We start from the raw sequence: 17,726 nt of genomic DNA, 5'->3' as shown, positions 1-17,726 counted from the left end.
TATCGTGACTCCTGGAAAACGTCCAAAGTAACCATGAACAAGTAAGGCCTCATTTTTAAGTATGAAAACTGGTTGTTTCATAACAGAGGGGCTGATGCTGGCTCCCGATTGTGAAACTGCAGGGAACTGGGACAAAACTCTGGCGGGCTCCACAGCCAAAACAAAAAAAATGTGAGAACTTAATTTTTTATTTTTTTATTTTATTTTATAATTTTTTTTTTCCAGAGAGAGAATGTGTGCATATGCACAAGAGGGGGTGCGGGGGTGGGCACAGAGAAAGAGAGAGAGAATCCCGAGCAGGTTCCACGCTCAGCACAGAGCCCGACACGGGACTTGATCTCAGGACCCTCGGGATCACGACCGGAGCCAAAACCAAGAGTCGGACGCTCAACCGACTGAGCCACCGAAGCGCCCCTCCAAAGATGGGAGAACGTGTAAGTTTAGTTAGAGACAGCACTGCTCTACACATGGCGTTTCCCCCCCTCTGTTACGACCTGGGGTCCAAGGGCAGGCTGGAGAGGAGAGGGAGTCAATCCGACCTGAGCTTCACGTGGAGCCAAAGCGCGAGGGAATCCAGGGACGGGGGCCGTGTCCTGGCCCCAGCTCTGCACTACCCCCCACCAGACACCCCCCCCCCCCCCCCCCGCCCCAGGCCTGCCTTCTCTCCGGGGATTCCCTCATCGACACACAGCCCGGCTGACCCCAGGACGGGCCCAGGGAAGACTTTCAGTAAATGTGTTTTCATCTGGGCGGCAGAGAATGGGTAGGATCTAACCAGTCTGTCTGGAATTTAAGAAGCTTGACAAAAATAGCTAAAGCTTAGGTCTCGGGCCCCAGGCAGGGTGCCTGCAGGGAGACAGAGGAACGTGGTACCAACAATGTGCCGGAGGGGAATGAGAAGGCCGGGAGGCCCGGCTACCAGAACTTGGCCCGACGGGAGAATGCGCAGCGGGAACCGTGCGCCGTTTATTGAGCAATAACCACGTGCTGGGTGTGGTTCTAGGGACACGCACGCGTTAACTCACTCAATCCTCACGCCAACTTTCTAGGAGGTACCACGGAGCGGCTACGTGACAGATGAGCGCGCTGAGGCAGGGTCAGGTCTGGGAGCTCGTCTGCGGTCCCGAGGCTAGGCCGGCGGCGCCCCCGGCAGCCAGGTCCCCACGGCCTGACTCCTGGACGCGCCCGTGCTGGGACGCGGCGTGAACGTGAGCACCATGGTTGCTGTGCCACGCTGGGCGGCAGGCTGTCGAGGCTCGTGGAGGAGCCTTCCCGAAGCCGCTTCTTCAGAGCAAGGGCTCGTGTGGTGTTGAAGGTCTGCGAGGGACCCGCTGTGTTGAGCCCGCGGGCGGCTGCCAGGACAGGTCTCGCGGGGGGGGGGGGGGGGGGGGCGACATCCCCACAAACGGAAGCTGGAGCCGGGGCCCAGGTGACCGTCGAGGTGTTTTCGCGATTCAGACTCACAGTAGGTCTGCAGGGCGGGCAGCCAGGCCCGCGAGGATGTGCGCGGGCAGCGTGGACGTCCGGGCCGTTAATGTCACACGACTGCACGAGAGCCGCTGGGGTTCGGACTGTGTGAATTGTGCGTCCAGTTTCTGAGGCTGCCTTGCGGTCCGGCCCACAGGGGGGACGTCTGAGGTATTCATCAGCCGCCCGGTTCACGCCGTCTGGTGGCACGGAGGGCGGGGAGAGCCCACAGAGAAGACAACGTATGCCTGACCAGTTGGAGCCCAGCCCATAAATTCCAGAACTCTTTTGAAATTTCTGATTATGCGGCCCGAGTCTGGGAAATGTTTGGGTCTCCTCGACTCTAAGAAAACACATTCTCTTTCAAGAATCTGCTAAAACCCAAGCTGAGAGCCACCGTCAGTGACGCAGACTGAAAGCTGAAAGGATTTACAGCTGTCCCGGCTGAAAGAGCAGCCCCCAAGCTTCTAGCACTCTGTAAATATTTGTTGAATGAATAATCTGTATTCTCACTGACTGGCCCAATCACTAACACTGGACTTGAAACTATATGAATAAAAGGAGTATTCCAAAAACATTATTAAAAGACTAAGTGGGAGGGAAACTCTTCGCAACACAGAAGACAACATGTATCTCTAACGTACAAACGACTGCAACCTGACAAGGAAGAGAGAGAGAGAGAAAGAAAGGTTGGCGAACGTGATGGGCAGAAAGCTCCAGGAAGAACGGATGGCCAATAAATATACGAAAAAAATATCAACCTCGGGCCACCAATCGAGAAAGTGCCTATGAAGATACCAGGATCTCACTTAACCGTTCTCCCCAACAGATAGAACCACTGTCCATATCTCATAACTGAACTCAAGCTTGAGGAGCTTTTACCTCGACCAGTAACGGACAGAGCTGGGACTTGAACACAGTCCTAACAACAAAGTCTGTGTTTGTTCCGACGTGCTGCCCCCACCCGGAGAGTTGTGTCACAGCTCGGATCCTCTTAAGTCAAGCCAGTTAGCCTGAGACTCAGCTTTCCTCATTGGCAAAATGGGGATCACAAAAGGACCGTCACCCAAGGGTACAGTGAGACGGGATGGGATAACGCATGTAAAATGCGAGGCGGTGGGGAGGGGTTGGTGCCGCCGCTTGGCAGATCTTCAACTCTCTGCTGCATTCATTCCACAGACAGTCAGTGAGCTCGTCCCCTGGCCGGGCACCGTTCCAGACTCTGGAAGTCAGACAGTGAACCGAAGTGCCCTGCCCGCGCAGAGCTTACGCTCTGATGCAGACTGGTGAGGAGACAGGATATCTGGAAGGTAAAGTATCAGAAACACACGGTATGTTGGGTAGTAAGAAGGAGAAAAGGCTGAGCGGGAGAGAGAGGGGAGGGGGCTGTGACTTTAGAGAGAGGAGGCCTCGTGGATGGGCGGATGCGGATGGGAGGATGGGAGGTGCCACAGCAAAGCACCAAAAGACCTGAGACGGAGATGGAGGGAGGGAGCCATGCCGCTGTTGGGGGAGGAGTGTTCCTGGCAGAGGGATCCTAGAGAGGCTTCAAGGAGCCAAGGAAAAGGTGAGTGTGGCTCGAGACGGGAGTGCGAGGAAGGAGCTACACAGATGTGCAGGGGGTAAAGGCAGAGAGGCGAGCGGGCCCTTCCGGGCCCTGCTGCACGCAGCCCTTTGGCTCTACACCAAGTGAGGGGAGAAGCCGTCGGAGGGTTCTAGAAAGACAAGTGATACGGTCTGGCTCCAATTTTAAGAATTTTTTTAATGTTTCTTTTTGAGAGACAGAGAGAGAGAGAGAGAGAGAGAGAGAGAGAGAGCACGAGCGTGAGCAGGGGAGGGGCAGAGACAGAGGGAGACACAGAATCCTAAGCGGACTCCAGGCTCTGAGCTGTCCGCGTAGAGCCCGATGAGGGGCTCGAACCCATGAACGGTGAGATCATGACCTAAGCCGAAGTCGGACGCTTAACTGACGGAGCCCCCCAGGCGCCCCGGCCCCTATTTTACACAGGCCACTCAGATGGCACTGTTGAGAAGAAGTGGAAGGGGACGAGGACGGAAGCCAGGAAGGCAGGCAGGAGGCTCTTTGCAGGCATCCAGGGCAGAGATGACAGTGGCTTAGACCAAAGGTAGTCAGAGTCTGGATATATTTTCCACGTGGAACCAAGAACTCGCCAAAGGCTCAGATGTGGGATGGGACGCGCCAGGAGGAGTTAAGGATGACTCCAAGGCTTTGGCCTAAGGAACTGGAAGAATGGAGTTGCCATTGGCTGGGGCAAGTGTCCAGAACGGAGGCTTCCTGACCACAGGCCCTGCAGAGCAATGAGAGATCCGGGGCGCTCTGGAATCCAGTCAGAGAGACAGAATCAGGAAAGTGCATCGCTCACTGTGTTTCAGGGCAGGACTTCAGTCCCCGGGAGGGAAGCTGATAAAAAACAAGGCACAGGGATATGAGCAGGTTACCATGGGATCCTGGCACCCAGGAACCAGACAAGAGTCCAGTGATCCGAGCTGAGGCACGAGGCCAACATGGTGACTAGAAGCCAAATTACTGAGTGGGAGGCGGCCTCAGTCCCTCTGCCTCAGATGGGGCTGGGTCCTAGAGACGGCGGACAGGCTGGCTAGTCAGGGGGCAGGTGGCCCGGGAGCCTGGGACCGAAGCCAGAACGCAGACAGACCCGACTCCATCTGCACCCACAGCCGCATCATCAGGTGACGCTGGAGTAGGACACACTGATTCGAGACCTTGAACATGGGCAGGCCACCAGGCCAATCACTCTGTGAAAGGTCCAGGTGGGCAAAAACCCAAGTCTCTCCAAAAGGAGGTCCCGCATTGCATGTGCCTGGGACCCGCATGGGGAGGGGCGAAAGGTAGGTCCCAGGAGGAGAAGGGTTAGGGGTGCCAGTTTTTCAGCAGCCTGCTAAACAAATGCCAGAAGTGTTGTGGGAGCCAGACGGGAGGGGCGGGGTGGGGGGTGGAAGCGACCTCAGGGAGCAAGAGCCCAGACAGAGGGGTGAGGGGGAGGCCGCTCTTGGCCTGCGGCCTGGGAAGCTGGCGCTTACCAGTGCAAGGTTAAGCAGAGATTAGCGTGATTGGCCTGAGCGAGGTCTCTTTCGCTGCGCTTGTTCTCAGAGTCCTCGACGTTGATGAAATTGTTTTCCACACGCTCTCTTTCCTAGCTGGAGGATAAGATATTCGCACCCAAATACAAAGAACTTCTTCTAAAGTTAAAGCAAGGACGGGGACAATCTCCGTAGCGGCTCCTTGTCTGAGGATTTCGTCTGTGTATTTACTTTCACGTTTTCTTATAAAGATACATAGAATCACTTATTCTATGTGATCAGTTATTACAGAGAGCATAATTTCTTCAGCTTGCACTGAAGATGAAATCACACTTCTTTCCCGGAAATGAGAGATTCGTACTTACTATACCAACCAACTAGAAAGGAGTGGCCTTTGCAAAACTTCACACTTGTTAATATGGAAATATCTGTGCAAACTCCTGGGTTTTGCCTTGGGTCACATATGTCTGATACAGATAATCTATGCACATTTGTAGGCCATAAATGAACAGCCATCTCAGTTTTCACAAAAGTTCTCCATATGAAAAAATAAGTAAATTTACAAAGCAATGTACGAGAGCACTTGCAAAGAACCATGAAGCCCTGATCAAACAGGAGCCAGGCAGCCTCAGTCACTCACAGCCAAGGGACTCAACTGCACCACACCAGCCCCAAGGCCCATGTGATTAACTCTGTGCTTCAGTAAATATGCAAACTACTTTATGTCATGAACTTTGGAGTCATTGTGGAACAGTCAACACGTGGAATGCAGCATGTGCAAAGGTTTAGGATCTCTTACAGTTAAGGCAATGAATATTCAAAGCAAAATAAAAAAAATTGTCAGGTTACATATCTGTGCCAAAAAGCAACAAAGCCACATATATTAATAACCTTACAAATATTTCTACCCTGGCTGAATAATTCCCCCTTGGAAATCTATGATCACAAATACAGATGACTCATACACCAAGGTGTTTATTATTATATTGCTTATAATAAAGAAAAACTGGAATCAACCCGAATGCCCAACATATAGGGGGAGTGGTCGTAAGTCATATATGATGAAATATTTTGCTCTTAAAATTATAAAGTATTCTAATAACATAGGGAAATAATGATTACATAATGGCTGAAATGAAAAAAAAAAACCCAACAGGATATAAACATAGAGAATATTACCTATGTACAAGTTGCATGAAAGGAACTTTTTTTTTTTTTTAACGTTTATTTATTTTTGAGAGACAGAGACAGAGCACAAGCGGGGAGAGGCAGAGAGAGAGGGAGACACAGAATATGCAGCAGGCTTCAGGCTCGGACATGGGGCTCAAACTCAGGAACGGCGAGACCATGACCTGAACAGAAATCCGACACTTAAGCAACTGAGCCATGTAGGCGCCCCTGAAAATAACCTAAAAAACCACATTAAGGAGAGCCTGGGTGGCTCAGTCGGTTGAGCCTCCGACTTCTGCTCAGGTCATGATCTCATGGTTCATGGGTTCGAGCCCTGCGTCAGGCTCTGTGCTGACAGCTCGGAACCTGGAGCCTGCTTCGGATTCTGTGTCTCCCTCTCTCTCTGCCCCTAACCCACTCACATTCTGTCTCTGTCTCTCTCAAAAATAAATAAACATTAAAGAAAAGAATAATAATAAAAAATAAAAAAACCACATTAAAGTGGTAATTTTTGTTGATGAAATGTTTTCTGTTCCCTTTTAATTTTTACATATTGTCCAAATTGTGTGCAGTGAGCATGTATTACTTTTATAATGAAAAACAAAGACTAACAGGCTGTAAATGGATACAATGTATTACTTTTCCTGAATGTAAAAGTTTCAAAATGGAAGCTAAAGAAGAAAAGGAAGCCCAGAATCAATGTTTTTCAGCTGTAGTCCTTGCATCTGTGATCTGTCCATCAGGCTTAGTTATAAGCTTCTTAAATGGACATTTTCTCAATTATCCTCATAAACCCGATAATACCTCATTCATAACAGGCACTCGATAAATATTAATTAATGAATAAAGTCAGGGCAAGTTACAGCAGCTGTTTACTATAATGGAAAAGTGATTTCAACAGTCAAACACGTATTTTCCTTGCACGGAGGTATGTCTGCACAGGATAAGAAGGCTTGGCTGTGGGGGTTGTAGTCTGGCAAGCAACGGGAACAGAGTTTTGCCGCGTGGAACAGCAGGAACATGAGAGTGGCAGAAGGCACAGCACCCGTGACCAGCGGTTCTCAAACACGTTTTCTGCCCCCACACGGGACACTCAGTGTTTGGATGAGGGACCCGTGTTCCAACCGGTATCCCCGGGCCGTGCCCAACCCTGGGGGCGCAGGGCAGCCTTCTGTGGGCACTCTCCACCTCCCGAAACGGGAATCAACAGCAATAACGATACGGTGGGGATAACCCGGACATAGCTCTAATGGCTTTCTAAAAATACGTTTTCCCGACTCAAATTAAACTTGTAAGTTTTAGCTGTTAGTAAGAACAAGTTAACCTGTGACACATCTCGCAGTGCGGAGAGCCGCCCGGGCCGGGAGCCACCCGAGCAACAGCAACAGTGACAGGGGCACATTCCAGGCTCAGCATCACCCGCTGAGGGAGGTCCTATCACACCCACCCCCACTCCCCCTGCGCAGAAACGGAGAGGAGGCTGAACAGGACTGGCAGGTGGCAGGACTGGAAGTCACACCCATGGTACAGGAGCAGCTCCAGAGGCAAGGACAGCGGGGCGGGGGCGGGGGTGTGTGTGTGGGAGAGACAATCCTGAGAGTCAGACTCCCCCACACGGTCCCCGTGCCATCCCCCCTGCACAGCTGAGGAAACTGAGGTGGGGGGGGGGGTGCATGTTAAATGATCCACCCGAGGCCACACAGCTGGGAAGCAGCAGAGGCCAGATTTGAAAGTCAGAGTCTGGCCTTCCGGCCATCGTACTGTGTAGCCTCTGTATTGCCCTAAAGCCTTTTTTTTTAAAGTTGTTTTTTTTTTTTTTAATGTTTACTTATTTATTTTGAGAGAGAGAGAGCATGGTGCACATGAGTGGGAGAGGGGCAGAGAAAGAGAGAGAAAGAGAGAGAGAGAGAGAGAGAGAGAGAGAGAGAGAGAATGAATCCCAAGTAGGCTCCAAGCTGTCAGTACAGAACCCGAAGCAGGGCTCGAACCCGTGAGCCATGAGATCATGACCTGAGCAAAAATCAAGGGTCAGATGCTCAGCTGACTGAGCCACCCAGGCAGCCCTGCCCTAAAGCTTGAATTTGTAAACAAACCGCATGTTGGCATGTTTAGTCCTCACTGAGCTTTTCAGTGGTTTCATCCGACAGATGGATTCTCAGAAGTTCTCATCTCTTGCAACTTTTCTGGCATGGAAACTTTAAATTACCGGTATATAAGTGCCTTCTGAAGGGGCTACTTGGAGCCCCCGAGCTATGCTTGACCCTCCCGGCTGTGACTAACCGGGAGCATGTGAGAGGCAGAATGAACGCAGCACTGCGCCAGACTCCTTGTTCCAGTGCCTGTGGATGCAGATGTTTGTGATTCGGTGTGTGGTTCCCAGCCCCGTGCACGGTTTCAGAGACCTCAGTTCCCAGCGGCTAGAGACTCATGAGTTGTCTACTTTCCTCTTTTTTTTTTTTACTTCCTAAATCCACTATTCAATTCGTAGCGTTAGATTAAAAGGAAGGGAAAAGTATTGCCCAAGTCTGTATTAAAAATTACAGCTACTATATTCTTGGTCACAGTTCCTATTTTGGGGCAGATGCGCATTCCGAAGCTATTAAACAAGCCCCTTTCTGGGTGTCTCACTAATTCCTCAAGCAGAAGAGGCGAACGTGCTTTTGGGAGTCAGAAGTCAAAGGTAAACCAGTGAGCAAATCCAATACAGAGATAGTTAAAAAAACAACAACAACAAAAAAATCATGGTTGCAAAATGCATGTAGTTTGAGGTACGGACTCCTAAGCAGAATTTAGGGACCAGGTCAGAAAATTGCCATTCTCCTAAAAAGAAACTAAGACATAACATAAAATAGATATTGGTCGTCAGTAAAAATCTTTCCTGGGAATAAAACACGCTAAGATAACGTGTGAATGTCTCCTAACTCTCATGCAGAAGGTCACTGCCCTATCTTGTCATATCTGCTGGTATTGGGATAAAAGGGTATTGTTTCATGGCTCGTAGAGAGCATCTGTACCCGAGAGCAGCACTGGCTAAGGTTTATGACCTTGGGAACAAAATTCTCTCTCACTTTTAACTTTGGAGCCGATGACTGTGCCACAGAAGCCACGGGGCTGTGACGAACGAGCATACATAAGCAGAGGTTGGTGAGTGGCTTGGGAAGGAATCACTTATCTCTACATCCTAGCTCCCTTAGCTCACTCCAGCTCCCAAATCCCTTGGTGTCTCCTCCGTGCCCCCCGTTATCTACAGGTAAACATGACTGTCCCTATTTTCCATGTGAACAAGCAGGCTGAGAGAGGTTGAGGACGTGCCCAGGGTCACAGACCAGCACGCAGGCCCCTCCCGCCACCGGAGCCTTCTCCTGGGGAGCACCCAGTGGAGGCAGAGGCTGGCGGGTGGCCCATTCACGCCTCATGTCGCTGCCAAAGCTCCAGGGGGCAAAAGAACCCATGAGGGACCCTCAGGAACTACAAGGCGCTGGAGGCTGAAGGCAGACACAGACAGACTGTCTAAAGAAGGACAGGCGAGGGGTGCCTGGGTGGCGCAGTCGGTTAAGCGTCCGACTTCAGCCAGGTCACGATCTCGCGGTCCGTGAGTTCGAGCCCCGCGTCAGGCTCTGGGCTGATGGCTCGGAGCCTGGAGCCTGTTTCCGATTCTGTGTCTCCCTCTCTCTCTGCCCCTCCCCCGTTCATGCTCTGTCTCTCTCTGTCCCAAAAATAAATTAAAAAAAAAAAAAAAAAAAAAGGACAGGCGGTACAAGGGGCAGCTTCGAGGTTTCTGTGGACACCCCCTCATCTGTGACTCAAGACCTCACCCTACGTGGACCACTCACGGCCGAGGCCAGGCAGCCTGCCTGGGGGGAGGGGCAGTGGCCCCGTGCAGGCCACCAACCCTCAGGACACAAAGCTGGTTTCCTGCACCTCATACAGAACGTGTTCTATTTCCACCCCCGTAGCAGGTACTTAAGAAATACGTGCTGAACTTATTTACCATTTATCGGCCTGTCAGTTAACGAGAAGTGAAAAGGAAGAGTAGTGAACGCCTCTCTTGGAGGGGAGAGGGGACAGGAGAACACAAAGCCGTCCCGGGTGGGTCTATTTGTTTATTTTGAGGGAGAGAGATCAAGCAGGGGAGGGGCAGTGAGAGAGGGAGAAGGAGAGAGAACCCCAAGCAGGCTCCATGCTGTCAGCACAGAACCCGACCCGGGGATCGAACCCACAAACCACGAGATCACAACCTGAGCCGAAATCAAGAGTGGGACGCTTACGGGACTGGACCACCAGGCGCCCCCGCAAGCATCCTCTTGTGAAACGCGTGTGCCTCTGAGACTCAGAGGAGGCTGAGTTTGTTTTGGTATGCAATTTAATCAGAATGCTTTTCTTACAATCCAAGTAAGCACTTTAGCCAGGACACAGAAATCTGACTGGCTGCTGAAGGGAGGGAGGGCGGGAGGATGGTTCTGAAGCTGGGCTGGGAGGGGAAGAGGAAGCCTGGGCTGGGCTGGGCTGGGCTGGGCTGGGCTGGGCTGGGCTGAGACTGGGGCCCAGAGCTCAGCGTGAGGACACTCCCACCACCCCGGCAGCCACCAGCCGTAGGGCTGTGTGACCAAGAAACTGGATTCTGAATGTTATTTCATCTTCGTTAATTTAAAGGTAAAGAGCCACCTCCGGCGAGGGACCACCATACCTGGAGAGCGTGGGCCCTGGGGGTGTGGGGAGAGGAAGTAAGAAGAGGTCTGAACAAAAAGAGTAGAAAGCGGCAAGTACAAACTTCCTCCTTCAAAAGTGTCCCTAAGCACTACTTGTGTCAATGACCGATGGGAGCTTTGGACACCAGTTTCCAAAGCCCTTCTGCTTTCATTCTGCATTCATCGAATCCTTGTACCAACTCTTATCAAGTGACTGTCATTACCATCACAGGGTTCAGGGAATTGTATGATGTGCCTAGGGGGACTCGGGGACAGTGGTCTGCAGCCCCTCCAGAGCTTTCAAGGTGGCATCGAGGAACCTCAGCTCTTCCCTTCGGAACGAAGGACTACAAGATGTTCACCTACCTGTCCCGCCCTCCACTATCTGCGAGGAGACTCAGAGAGCATCAGTCCGTCTTGTTTCACCACCTACCTTCTCACCTGCTTGGAGTTCAGCTCCGGAGGCTGGGAGAGTGTCCCTCGTGCCATGGGGTGGGCAGGCAGAGCTCAGTGCTCCGTGCAAACCCGCTTCTGCCCCCCTGGGTCCTCTCAGGCCCTCACAGCCTTCAGTGTGGACAAGAGCCAGCAGAGCTGAGAGCTGAGTCTGGCTGTAGGAAGTGAAGGTGTTTCAGATGCTACATGCTGACGCCTATACCCTACTTATGATATTACTCTGAAATTCCAAGAAGCGGCTCTCAAGGTCTGGAATTCAAATACGTGGACAGGACTGGATTTTCTACATGAGGACACAGGAGGATTCAAAAGCTGCTACAAGACTGCTAAAGGGAGCGAAGCAAAGGTTTCAAATAACTCCCTGTCTGCCTGTCCAAACTAATACCAAGTTATGAAACACTGTCCACAATTTCCTTTGGATACATTTTACAGATTCAGAAAACCAGCCATAGGAAGTTGAGGCAACCATTTTTTTTTATATTTAATACAAGCTTATAAATAAGTATAAATCATCTCAGGCCAACAGCTCTTCACATGGGATCAAGATACATGCAAATATGACTGTTTAATATGATTGAAATCTTCCCTAATGGAAGTGTTTTAAGAAAGTGAACCTGGGGCACCTAGGTGGCTCAGTCGGTTGAGCGTCTGACTTCAGCTCAGGTCATGATCTCACGGTTCGGGGGTTCGAGCCCTGCAATGGGCTCTGTGCTGACAGCTCAGAGCCTGGAGCCTGCCTCAGATTCTGTGTCTCCCTCTCTCTCTGCCCCTCACCCGCTCACGCTCTGTCCCTCTTGCTCTCTCTCAAAAGTAAATGAACATTAAAAAACAGAAAAGCAAAAACTCCTAGAAAAATGAGATGAGCCCCCAGACAACAATAGCCCCAAAGGGTTTTGTGAAGACTAAATAATCTAGGCAGAGTTTAATGAAGTGTATGGTCCACAGCATATCCTCAATAAATGCTGGCTATTATCAACAGTATTTTTGGACTAAGATTACTACTAATGTTTTCCATTTGTTGGAATTTGATAATAGTATCTTTTTCCAGTCATTTTTTTTTTTAAAGAATCTTATAAAAATTAGAAAAGAAAGCCATAAAAATGGAACTAGGAGCCAGAGTGTTTAAGTTCTGGTCTTCTCCCACACTTACTGTGCACATTCTAGGACTCATTATACGCTCTCACATGGGCAGCAGGCCTCAAGAAAATCACCAGCGCGGACCTGGCCTTCCACATCTTTCCTGCCACGCGGCACGGCTTTCTCCCTTTGGCTACCAGATCGTTCCCTAAATTGGCTAGAACTTACAGACCCTCAGTTATCAACAAGATGACGCAATTTTGTTAAAATGTAGTGATCAGGAACGTAAAAAGCGCCATGAGTTTTTAGTGATACAATTTGAAAGGACGAGGCAGGTTGCATGGAGGCTGGGAGAGGCTGTAACTACGCCCGGATAGCCAGCCCTCTCTCTGCAGCTGCCTGACGATCGGGCCACACACCAGCAGGTGCCTTAGCTGTGAGGCAGGCTAGGCTGGCTCAAGGCTGAAGAATGGCTGGCTCTCCCCTAACCCGGAGACACATCCCGAGCCTTCAGAGATGCCACCTCCTTCTCTCTGCCCTCAGTGTACAGACGCCAGGCCCCGCCTGGAGCTGTAACTCTAGCCAGCCCCCCACCCCCCGACTGATGGCCCACCCCTCGCTGAGGATCATCAGAAGGCAGCCTGAGAAGCTAGGTTTGCTTTACTCATCTGATAAGTTTCTGTCCTCTGCAAAAGGGCCCAATGGGTTAAAGGAAAAGAATGTGCTTTTAGATCTTCCATTAGGACAGAAAATTGCTCTGTCACCAATATTAAAATAGTACTGTGGTTACCAAACTAATGTAGTGAAGGTCAAGTAAAATAATGGATGTGAACACATTTGGTAAACCCCAAAGTGATCTATAAACATAAAAGGAAGAGGACTGTGTCTAAATAAATAATTATAAGCAACTTAACTTGAATCAAAATCTGTGCTTCTGTACCGCGTTTATGGATTGGGAGACTCGTTATTATTCAGACGTCACTTCCCCCCTCCCCCCAACCTGATATACAGATCACATGCAATCCCGTCTAAAATCCCAGCAGGCTTTCTTTGTAGAAATCGACACATTGACTCTGCAGTTATGTGGATAAAAGAACTACAATAAACCACACAACATTAAAAAAAAAAAAAAAAAAAAAGACCACCCTTGTAGGAGTCTTACTACCTGATTCCAAGCCTGCCTGTAAAGGTAAGGCTTTCAACCCAGACAATGTGTGGTATGGGGGTGCCTGGGTGGCTCAGTCGGTTAAGCGTCCGACTTTGGCTCAGGTCATCATCTCACGGTTTGGGAGTTCAAGCCCCGCGTCGGGCTCTGTGCTGATGGCTTGGAGCCTGGAGCCTCCTCGGATTCTGTGTCTCCCCCTCTCTCTGGCCTTCCCCCACTCATGCTCAGTCTCTCTCTCAAAAATAAAAACATTAAAAAAAAAACAAAAAGAGTGTGGTATGAGGATCCCACTTATATACAGAATCTTAAAAAGGGGAATGAGGGGATAAGATGGGTAAAGGAGCTCACGGGGTATAAATTTCTAGTTGTAAAATAAAGTCATGAAGACATAAAGTACAGCATGGTGACTACAGTTAATAAAACTGTATTGCCTATTTGAAGGTTGCCAAAGAGAGTAAATCTTAATTTCTCATCATAAAAAAAATTTTTTTCTGTTTGGTGACAGAAATTAACTAGTCTTATTGTAGTGATCATTTTACAACACGTACAAATATCAAATCACTACATTCTACTCCTAAAACTAATATAACATTACATGTCAATTATACCTCAATTTTTTAAGAACATGTGGTATTAGGGGGCCTGGCTGGCTCAGTCAGTAGAGCATGCAACTCTTGATCGTGGGGCTGTGGGTTCAAGCCCCACACTGGGCGTAGAGATTACTTAAAAATAAAATCTTTAAAATATTAATTTTTTAAAAAGTATGGCATTAGCAAAATGAGAAATATGAAGATGAATGGAACAGAAGATAGAGTCTAGAAACAGAGACCCACGCATATATGGTCCATCGATTTTCAACAAAGATGCCAAGGCAATTTGATAGGGAAAGAAAAGTCTTCTCACAAATGATCCGGCACAATTCAACATCCACGGGCAAAGAGAGAGGTCTTCAACCCGTACTTTGCACTACGTTAAAAAAAAAAAAAAAAAATTAACTTGAAATATCTAGGTGTACAACCCAAAACCATAAAACTTCCAGAAGCACACACAGGAAAAACATCTTTGTGACCTTGAGTTAAGCAAATAATTCTTAGATAAGACACGAAAGGCATAAGTCATAAAATGACAGAAGTGATAAACTGGACTTCATCAAAATTAAAAACTTCTGGGGCGCCTGGGGGCTCAGTCGGTTAAGCGTCCAACTTCGGCTCAGGTCATGATCTCACAGTTCACGGGTTCGAGCCCCGTGTCGGGCTCTGTGCTGACGGCTCAGAGCCTGGAGCCTGCTTTGGATTCTGTGTCTCCCTCTCTCTGCCCCTCCCCTGCTCGCGCTCTGTCTCTCTCTCAAAAATAAATAAACATTAAAAAAAAAAAACCTGGGGCGCCTGGGTGGCTCAGTCGGTTAAGTGGCCGACTTCAGCTGAGGTCACGATCTCGCGGTCCGTGAGTTCAAGCCCCGCGTCGGGCTCTGGGCTGACGGCTCAGAGCCTGGAGCCTGCTTCCGATTCTGTGTCTCCCTCTCTCTCTGCTCCTCCCCCATTCATGCTCTGTCTCTCTCTGTCTCAAAAATAAATAAAAACATTAAAAAAAAACAAAAACAAAAAAAAACCTTCTGCTTTTCAAGACTTTGTTGGGAAAAGAAGACAAGCCACAGACAGGGAGAAAATAGCTGCAAATGCGTATCTCCCAAGGAAACGGCATCCAAACATGAAGAACTCTCACAACTCAGTAATAGGGAAATGAGCAACTCAAGTTAAAAATTAGGCAAAAGTTTGGGGCGTCTGCGTGGCTCAGCTGGTTGAGCATCTGGCTTCAGCTCAGGTTGTGATCTCATGGTTGGCGAGTTCAAGCCCAGTGGCGGGCTCTGTGCTGTCAGCCCAGGGAGCCTTCTTCAGATCCTGTGTCCCCTCCTCTGTCTGCCCCTCCCCAGCTTGCACTCTCACTGTCTCTCTCTCAAAAATAAATAAACATTAAGAAATAATAATAAGATAGCACAACACATGCACTAGAACGACAAAAATCTTTTAAACTGAACTTCCATCACCTCACACCCATTAGGACGACCGCTATTAAACAAACAAACAAAAACAGAAAATGACAAGTGTTGGCGAGGGTGTGGACAAACTGGACCCTCGCGTACTGCTGGCCAGAACGCAAAATGGTGCGGACGCGGTGGAAAATGGTATGGCTGTTACTCAAGATATTTAAAATCCAATTACCATCTGATCCAGCAAGGTCACTTCTGAGAACACACCCGGAAGAACTGAAATCAGGGTCTCTAAGAGATGTTTTCACGCCAATGTTCGCAGTGGCGTTATTCACAGTAGCCAAGAGGTAGAAGCGACCCGAATGTCCGTGACGGGTGAGCGGATAAGCAAAATGTGTCTACACATACGATGGAATGCTGCCGTGCCTTGAATAAAACGGAAGTCTTGTCACGTGCTACCATATGGATGAGCCCTGAGGACACCTGCTGAGTGAAATAAGCCAGTCGGGAGAAGACAAGTACCGTAGGATTCCACTGACACGAAGCGCCCGGAGCACTCAAATTCAGAGGCTGAAGGGAGAGTGGTGGTTACGGGGGCCCCGGGGAGGAGGGAGTGGGGAGTGGTTGTTTAATGGGGACAGAGCTTCAGTTGTGTAACATGAAAACGTTCTGGAGATTGGCTGCACAACCATGTGAATATACTTGACACTGTGTATATGACACTGTACTCGAACTAGACACTTAAAAATGGTTAAGATGGTAAATTTGATGTCGTGTTTTTCCCACAATCAAAAAACAAACCCCGGAAATATTGGAGTACGAAGTGCTGGAAAGCAGGGCAGAACCACTGGGGCTCTCTCTTGTACCTCCTGGCGGGAATGTGAAACAGCACAGGCACGTTGTAAGACGGTTCGGCAGCTTCTTGTAAGGTTGAAGCTGCACGTGCCATGTCACCCAGCAGTTCCACTCCTAGGTATTTACACAAAAACTATACGTGAATACCTTTATTCACAAGTGCCAAAGTGTGGAAATAATCCAAACGCCCGTTAACTGATGAGAGGATCAAGGAACCCTAGCGCCCCCATATAATGGAATAGAAAGCAATAAAAAGGAATAAACTCCAGATAAACGCAATGCAGGGAGTTAATTATGTTCCCCTGAAAAGATATGCTCAAGCCCAAATCCCCAGTACCTGTGAATGTGATCTTATTTGGAAACAGAATCTTCACAGATAAAATCAGACTACGATGGGATCATACTGGATTAGAGTGGGCCCTTGATCCAGGGACTGGTGTCTTTTTTTTTTTTTTTTTTAAGTTTATTTATTTTTGAGACAGAGAGAGACAGAGCATGAAGGGGGGAGGGTCAGAGAGAGAGAGAGACACAGAATCGGAAGCAGGCTCCAGGCTCTGAGCCGTCAGCCCAGAGCCCGACGCGGGGCTCGAACTCACGGACCGCGAGATCGTGACCTGAGCTGAAGTCGGCCACTTAACCGACTGAGCCACCCAGGAGCCCTGGGACTGGTGTCTTTAAAAGAGAAGGGGGAGGGAGCTTTGGACACCTACACAGAGACACCTACAAAACAGGAAGGTCAGAGGGAGGGAGGCAGAGGCTGGAGTGAGCAGCTGCAAGCCAAGGGACACCAAGGAACCAACAGAAGCTAGGAAGAGGCAAGGCAGGATTCTCCCCTGGAGCCTTCCGAGAGCGGGGCCCAACCGACACCCTGATCTCAGACTTCCAGCTTCAGAGACTAGACTTCTGCTGTCGTAAGCCCCCCAGCTCATGGCAGCTCTAGAAAACTCATTCATGCAACAATGTGGATGCTTCCCAAATGTGATCTGCTCAGTGAAAGAAGAGCTTGTAAAATTACACACTTTTGATTCCCTTTATAGGACACGCTGGGACAGGCTGAACGACAGAGCAGTGGTTTCCAGGGGCTGGAGGTGGGGGGTGGAGCCAGATTACAAAGGGACATGAAGGAACTTCTGGGGGATGATGGAACTCTTCTGTATCTTGACTACGGTGGTGATTATACAACACAGACCTGTATGCCTGAGCCAGGCCAATCGTATTGTAGGCAAATTACACCTCAAAAAAGCTTACTTAAAAAAAAATCTGGGGGCGCCTGGTTGGCACGTGACTCTTGATCATGATCTTGATCTTGATCATGAGTTCAAGCCCCACACTGGGTGTGGAACCTACTTAAAACAAACCTGTTTTCTTTTGAAATCTGTATTCCTAGGATTCCTTTTTCTTCTCAATTTGTCAGGAATCCTGGGAAGAAGGCTCGTACTGGGCTAACCGGGGATGATACGGGCATCAAAGTAACTAATAGTTACAGACTAACCCACTGAATTAAAGAAGAAGCCACAAGGGGCGCCTGGGTGGCGCAGTCAGTTAAGTGTCCGACTTCAGCCAGGTCACGATCTCACGGTCCGTGAGTTCGAGCCCCGCGTCAGGCTCTGGGCTGATGGCTCGGAGCCTGGAGCCTGTTTCCGATTCTGTGTCTCCCTCTCTCTCTGCCCCTCCCCCGTTCATGCTCTGTCTCTCTCTGTCCCAAAAATAAAAAATAAATAAATAAAACTTCTAAAAAAAAAAAAAAGAAAAGAAAAAAAAGAAGAAGCCACAAAACTGGATATTCAGAAATAAATAAAAAGAT

At 49.2% G+C, this 17,726-nt stretch overlaps 1 protein-coding gene and 1 long non-coding RNA gene across 5 annotated transcripts in view; both read right to left on the bottom strand.

Annotated features, from left to right (window-relative positions):
- The window catches only part of CRTC3 (CREB regulated transcription coactivator 3), a 109,898-nt gene that overhangs the window by 78,364 nt on the left and 13,808 nt on the right, over window positions 1–17,726 (bottom strand). The gene's annotated exons all lie outside the window — the stretch shown is intronic.
- LOC131515988 (uncharacterized) lies at window positions 3,248–7,259 on the bottom strand. Its single transcript, XR_009263796.1, has 2 exons — window positions 4,528–7,259; window positions 3,248–3,889 (listed from the first exon to the last, which is right to left on the bottom strand). It is a non-coding gene; the product is annotated as an uncharacterized LOC131515988 (long non-coding RNA).

This window comes from Neofelis nebulosa, chromosome 7, assembly GCF_028018385.1.
Source record: "Neofelis nebulosa isolate mNeoNeb1 chromosome 7, mNeoNeb1.pri, whole genome shotgun sequence".
Classification (NCBI taxonomy): Eukaryota; Metazoa; Chordata; class Mammalia; order Carnivora; family Felidae; genus Neofelis; species Neofelis nebulosa.
Note: the sequence above shows the minus strand (reverse complement) of the source record. Positions and strands in the feature narration are given on the sequence as shown.